General features: G+C 40.6%; 1 long non-coding RNA gene across 1 annotated transcript; it reads left to right on the top strand.

Annotated features, from left to right (window-relative positions):
* Positions 1 to 240: 240 nt before the first annotated feature.
* Positions 241 to 7,327, top strand: LOC138808548 (uncharacterized). Its single transcript, XR_011366494.1, has 3 exons — positions 241 to 412; positions 3,560 to 3,751; positions 6,469 to 7,327. It is a non-coding gene; the product is annotated as an uncharacterized lncRNA (long non-coding RNA).
* The last annotated feature ends 262 nt before the right edge of the window (positions 7,328 to 7,589 follow it).

Genomic DNA, 7,589 nt, shown 5'->3' with positions numbered 1-7,589 from the left:
ATTGTTACAAAATTTCCCGCGTGGCAAAGTGATTGTTGGCATATATGGCGACCTTTAAATGAACCAATCACGTGATGCTTTGTGTTATGCGTTAATCTTGTGGGTTTTTGCCTTTAAAAAGGCTTGTAACTGATGCTTGGGGCTTTCTGACTGACCGGGGCAGAGAATCTGTTTGCACAAACGTCAAATAAACTCCTCTTGCTTATTGCATCTCCCGGCCTGGAGTCTGAGTTTCTGGGGCGCCCGCCCCTTGACGAAAGTATCCTAGGGGACTAGGGTCTTTCAGTCTAATATTCGATGACGGCATATATCTGAGGATGAGCAGAACAGCAATTAAGTCACACAAAAAGAAGGAAACAGAAGAAAAATGAAAAGAATGAAAAAGAAAAAACAAGAAAAAAAGGACCAAAAGGTCAGTAGAGATTTAAACAAAGCACACAGACACACATATACACCTAAAATAAAAAAATAGGAGGGGAGAAAAAAAGATTAATAGAAAACAATTTTTTTAAAAAACTAAAAAACAAAAAGGGTACAACAAAGAGCTTTTTTTGGGGGGGGCGGGATTAGATGGGAAGATCCTGTATCTCATTGTGTCTGTACAAAGTCTCTTGGTGGAGTCTCTTGTCTGCTTGTGGTGTTTGGTTTGCCTGTGGCTAGATTGGTTTCTTAAGTCAATTTGTTTGAGCAGGCAGATAAATGCTCTGCTTTACCCAGGATTTTGTGATCCTCTTCCCAGGCTAGTTCAATGAGAGGGAGATCTGCTTTGAGTTTCGCACAAGAGGGAGATGGCTGTTTCCTCTCGTTTGAAGAGGCTGTGATGAGGCTAGGTTCTGGGTAGAATTGAGGCCGTTCAGCAAATTGTAGCTTTTCCCTGAAGGGTAGCTTCTGAGACACAGAGCCCAGCCTGGAGCCATTCTCAGGGTTTATGTTTACTGAATTTCACTTGATTGTCTAGGCTGCTGTAGGGAGGGGCAGCCTCTGGCTCTGTTTACCCAGTGAAGAAAGTCACTCCCCTCACGTCAGAGCTTTGTCTGCTTGGGCTGGGTGACTTTTCCCAGGGAGGAGCTGAGCCTGGCAGGTCAGGTCAGGTGCCTGTGACCTCCTAAATGAATCTTTTGTTTTTTTCCAAGGCCTGAGCTGGAGCTAGCTCCTCAGCTGGGCCTTTTCAATATCAAATATGGAGACCTCCGGGGGTGAGGGCGGGAGGGGTGGCCTTCTTTCCTCTGTAACCTGAGAAGGAGTAAGTATGTCAGTATTCTACTCACCCTGGAGTCTTGGTTCTTGGGTTATCTCTGGTCTGTGATCTGCAGGATGAAGATACCTGCTACTTGTCAGCTCTTTTTGGTTTTAAGAAGAATCCAGTCACCTGCTGTTTCTGGCACCATTGTCCCAGACTCTGTGTTGTTCGTTTGGCGGCTAGGCTGCTGCCATTGCTGCTGCCACTGCAGCTGCAGCTAATGGCAAGTGCTCAGATCTGTCTCCTTGCCTGGATTTTCCCTCTCTGGCCAAACTCTCTGTACTGTGATGGCACACTTAGTAATTCTCTGGCCTAGGACTCTTCACTGGAACACTACAACTATTTTCTATGTGAGAGCTTGTTTAGCCTCTAGCTCTTTCCTCCTCCAACCTCCCCTAAAGTAATCTGTTGTTGCTTTTTTAAAAAAACTGGTGCCATTGGCTCATGCCTGTAATCATAACAACTCAGGTGACTGAGATGTGATAATCGAGGATTAGTAACAACCTTGGTAAGAAAGTCTGTGAGTCTATTATCTCATTAACTGGTTACCAAGAAACTAAAAGGGGCACTGTGGGCCAAACTAATAGAGTGATAGCCTTGAGCACAAGAGAACAGGGATTTCAACCAGGCCCTCAGTTCAAGCTTCACATATTAAAAAATGTTAAAAACAATTTGCCATCATTTGTAATCTCAGCATCCTCAACTAGTGGTTTATTTAAAGCCAATTTGCATCTCAGTTTGCACGTATTTAGGTGGGGGAACTAAACTTAAATCACAGTTAAAAGAAAAAAAAATGAGCACAAGGGTACAGGTGGCTCACTCCTGTAATCCTACCTTCTCAGGAGGCTGAGAAATGAGGATGGTGGTTCAAAGCCAGCCCTGGGCAGAAAAGTTACCATGAGACTGCTATTTCCAATTAACCATTAAAAAACAAGAAATGGCACTATGGTTTAAACTTGTATGGTAGAGTGCTAACTTTGAGCAAAGAAGCTCTGGGACAGCACCCATGCCCTGTATTCAAGCCCCATGTCTAAAGGAAAAAATAAAGAGTTCAGGGCTGGGAAGGTGGCTAAGTGATAAAGTGCTTGCCTTGCATGTATGAGCCTTTGAGTTCAATTTCTCAGTACCACATAAGCAGAAAATCCAGAAGTGGCACTGTGGATCAAGTGGTATAGTGATATCCTTGAGGTAAAGAGCTAAGAGACAGTGCCCAGGCCCAGAGTTCAGGACCCATGATTGACAAAAGACAAACAAAAAAAGGGTTCAAATAATTAAATGATGTGTACAATAGACTATACACTAAAGATGAAAGATTAAATTAATAAATTAATAATTGAATTGATCAACATTGTTTCAATTTTTTAGATGGTGAATGTAGCAGAAAAAGTGATAAGAAATAATGATTCATTTCTAACAACTCTTCGATTTTTTAAACTCATTTACTACTTTTAAACAAAAGAAGTATGTAAGTATCACTTTACAGAAAAACAAAATTGTACGTGTATTTTAGCCTGAATTCCACATTTTATAATTTGCCTTTTAGTAAACAATCAGTATCTTTTCATATAAAATACCTGTAATACCTTTATTTAATACTTCACATCTTTCCAGTATTTGGTTAAATCAAAATTCCTCCCTTCCTTCTTTTCTTCCTTCCATTCCTTCATATCCTTTCCTCCTTTCAATACTAGCAATTAAACTCAGGGCTTCATGTATTTTAGGTAGGTGCTCTACAAAGTGAACTATACACCTGCTCTTTTCGCTTTAGTCACTTTTGTTTTTGTTGGTCATGTGACTTGAACTCTGCGCCTGGACACTGTCCCTGCACTCTTCAACTCAAGATGAATGTTCTACTGTTTGAGCCACAGTGCCACTTCTGGTTTTCTAGTGGTTTATTGAGATAGGAGTCTCACACACTTTGCTACCTAGATTGGCTTTGAACTGGGATCTTCAGATCTCAGCCTCCTGAATAGCTAAGATTACAGGCATGAGCCACCTGAGCTCAGCTCTGCTTGAGCCATTTTTATGACAGGGTTTTCTGTTTATGACCAGGCTCACATGGACCACAATCCCTCAATGACAGGGAGGGTTGTGTGTAGCAAGTCAGATACAGTGGGGAAACAACTTTCTCTGCCCATCACGGGGAGAATTTTGGAGGATTGTATTAGAAATTTCTAGAAATGCGTTGTGAGGAGCATCCTGCTTCCAGGAGTCTCTTCCCACTTCCCAACATTCTAGTCATGCCAGAAAGGGTCTGTGGTAGAAGGCTCAGGATGGAGAGGGCGGACTCTCATTTTCCTTTCAACAATTTGCCAACAGCATCGATTTTTCCATCTTAACTATTTGGATGGACGTCTACCATGATGATTTTTGAGCACAAGAAATTTGACATGCTGAAAAAACTTACAAAGTATGACAAGCTCAACATGCCCTCTTCAGAATTGCTGTCCTGCTTACATATCCTTCTGGACCAGCTGGAGCAAAGCATGACCCGTGAGACCAAGAAAAAGAGTAAGTAGTCCTTGTTTAGATGCCTTAGAGCTTGTGAGTAGGGATGGAACCTAGGTATCAAGGGATGGGCCTGCTTGTCCAAGAACCCTTTGTACTACCCAGCTTGGCAAAATGTCCTTTTATGGATGTTCTATGCCGAGTAATGTCTGTTCCCTTTTTAAAAGAACTTGGACATAACCACTCATTAGAAACACCCTACCTTCTCATCAGTGTTCAGTCCAAACTCAAGTTCTACAGCTTCTCCTGTTAAATCCTCATAGAAGTTTAGTCACACTTTAACTTCTAGAGTCTACTCTAAGACTCCTGTACCTATGTTTGTGTCACTGTAGAGAACTTTCTGCTGAATTCCAGCTAAAGAACCCATCAGTGATGTCGCCTATGGTGACTGATGGAGATTGGAAGCCAACACTGGACTCCAGAAAGCATGTGAACATAGAGGATTTTTCAATGTGTAGAAAGGCTCAAGTAGTTTTGAGTCCTGTAGACATCCCATTGGTTCTGAACTCCACATGTGATATAGGTGTACATTCACATACCACCAAGTAAGAAGATGGTCCAGAATATCTTCCATTGATGTTCACAATTCACCTAGATCACATCCAAACCAGTAAAAAAGTATTGGTCTTGGAGTGCAGGGTAAATATGTGCTAATGGAAAATGACCCCAGTCATAAGTTAGGTTCAAAGTCTAGATTCAGTTGAGGAAAGGGATTCTGTCCTCACAGAATATCCAGAACAATCTGTCCTGCTGCTGGAGATCCAATTTCCAATTGAGAAATAAGAATCTGTCCCTCCCTAGACTCAGGAAGAAAATACTGCCTTTAATGAGGAAGTAGATCCCTTTGAGGAGTCTGAGGCAGAATTTGTGTCTGAAGGCAACTTAGAAGACAATCCAGATTTAGAGATTGCTTCCCCTCTTCTTTAGAAAATCTTTATGTTTCTTTTTGGTCCTGATTGTTGTAAAATGATCATTCTACTTATTTTTCTAACGTTATTAAAATGTCAATGTTTATGTTATATTATACAATTCATGAGTCTTAAATGTGTTTTTTTTTCACTTACAATGTAAAGCACCATGCACATGTGTTCTGTGTGTGGGAAAATACAGAGTAACTGCAGGCTGAACAAGGGAGCCTACTGGATATAAAGGGATCAGTTAAGTGCACAGGGAGTTGCAAGGAAGCCAGACCATGCCTGCATGGGGTGATAAGGTGGTTACAAAAGCTTTAGGACATACCAGATCAGATTATCTAGAAAGCTGTTCTGTCAATTGGGACAAATGCTACAATACTTATAGTGGTATGTGGGACTTTCTTCCCACAGTGAGTTCAAGTCTGTATACATATTCATTGTGGTTTGGGAAATATTGAAGAAAAATTTGGCTCCATTAGCATAAAAAATCTACTTAGGGCTGAATATATTTGACAAAATACATAGGAAATATCGACACTGGAAAGTATAAGCCATCATCAATAGAAGAAAGAAGGCTTACATAAATGGACAAACACAAAATCAGGAAGCAATTAAATCAGATATATGGAAATACATGCTATATTCATTACATTTTATATAGTATTTTATATGATGTATAAGATCGAATACGATTTTTCATACTACAAGGGCTTTTAACATTTTCAATCGTAAGTATTTTTTTCACATAATATTAGTGTAAATCATTATTGGGGAAAGTGGTAATATAACTTTCATTATAGTTATATGAATATATATTTTTGTGTTTCTAGATATAACACTGATTATAAATAGATGAATAAATATAAACATATATTTGTATATCTGTCTATGAGTTGAATATAATGAAACCGGCTACACGATATATAAAAAGGCAGTTATGAGTTAGTATATGAGACTCAGGCCTGTAATCCTAGTAATGTGAGAAGCTGGGTTCTGTGTTTTTATTTCTCTTACCCCCATGCCATTAGATTTTCAGAGGAGACCTGGTCCCTCGAGTGTAGCCAAGGGACACATATGCAGTAGGATCACTCTCTGTGACCCCAGAGGAAAGTCAGTAGAAATCAGGACAAGTCTCTTATGCTATGACATTCTACTTAGTTTCTGTGCCAAGATGGCCATCTGTAGAACATCAGATGGAAAGTTGGTATTCCCTCCCAAAATGTTTTTGACTATCCTGAAATAAACCTTATTTCCCTTTCCAAGCTTCAAACACATAGAAATATGCCCAGGGCTCAAGAGAGATGGACAAAGACTTACAAATACATAAAATTATATACTTTTTTTTTGGGGGGGGGTCCGGTTGTCAGCTTTGACTCTGGGCCTGGGAGCTATCCCTCAGCTCTTCAGCTCAAGGCTAGCGCTCTACCACTTGAGCCACAGTGCCACTTCAGGCTTATTTTCTTTTTGCTTATGAGATGCTGAGGAATCAAACCCAAGGCCTCATGCATGCAAGGCAAGCACTCTACCACTGAGCCACCTTCCCAGCCCCCAAATTATATACTTTGTTTCAGTAATTCAATGACAAATCATCAAAGGCATATCTTGAATTTTTCTTTTTTTAATGGAAATGGGAATATACACTGAGTGCATCAGGGAGTAGGTGATAGTTTGGATGCTGAATTGTGGAATACACTCCTGAGCATGGGAAACACTTGTCTTGGCAACTTGTATGGGGATGCGTCTCTTCACACAGCTTCACAACACAGTTCCCCTAACTTGTATTATGTCATACCCATCTTTCCATAGCAGCAAATAGATGTCAAGCACTGATCTTGCTCTGAGGTGGACTCAACAACACAGAAAGGCACAAAGAATGAGAGGGATGACTGCTACCCACCAGACATCAGCTTCAAGAGCTGTCCTGACCAGAAGCTAGGATAAATTGAGCTGGAAAAGGCTGATCCCCATGCAAGGCTCCTGAGCACTAAGGACCAGGCACTATTATAGGTGTTGGAGAAACAAGTGAATGTGGCTCTCTCCTCATCAATTTCATGCTGAAAAGAAAACCAGAAATCATAATGAAAATTTCTATAAATCAGAGACATGACATTGGTAGTTTTGTGGCAACAACTTCACAGCAGGTATGTGAGGAGATATCCCTGAGGAGGAGACAGTTAACCTGAGAGCCATCATCCATGCAATTAACTAGAAGCAGGTAATCCAGGCAGTAAGAAAAGCAAGTACATCCCTCAGTGATGGGAAAGGACCTAACTTGCTTCAGAAAAGGAAAACATCACTGACGTGCTTGCTTGTGAAGTAAGAAAAAAAGGTACAATGAAGAAAAAACGATATTGGATGCTATAGGTTACAAGAAGAAAAATTCTGATGTTATTCTAAATCTGACATGACCCACTGGAACCAAAGTTCTCAAATAGTAGCTAGACACGCCTGATTCACCTAGTGAATACTTTTAAAATGTGATTCTAGCCAGGCTCTGGTGGCTCACAACTGGAATGCTAGCTACTCGGGAGGTTGATACCTGAAGATCAGGTTTGAAGCAAGCCCAAAGCAGAAATTTGGAAAGACTGATCTCCAATTAACCAATAAAATTATGGACATGAAGCTGTGGTTCAACTGGTAGAGCACTAGCCTTGAGAAAAAATTAAGGGAGAGCACCCAGGTTCTAGGTTCAAATCCCTGGACTTCACAAAACAAAGAAGTCAACAAATAAAATTTGATGCTCAGTTGATCATCACTTACCATTCTACTACAATGTATTTGTTATGAGCCTAGGATGTTACATCCTTAGCAAATGCTCTCCCCTCATATTCTGCTTCATTACCAGTATTCAAACCCCTGGCATTACCAAAGACTCCTCCCAGTTAGCACAGCAGTCTACCACTGGGATTTAATAGATATATTTTTAT

This window comes from Dipodomys merriami, unplaced genomic scaffold, assembly GCF_024711535.1.
Source record: "Dipodomys merriami isolate MVZ:Mamm:240054 unplaced genomic scaffold, mDipMer1.0.p SCAF_453, whole genome shotgun sequence".
Taxonomy (NCBI): Eukaryota; Metazoa; Chordata; class Mammalia; order Rodentia; family Heteromyidae; genus Dipodomys; species Dipodomys merriami.
Note: the sequence above shows the minus strand (reverse complement) of the source record. Positions and strands in the feature narration are given on the sequence as shown.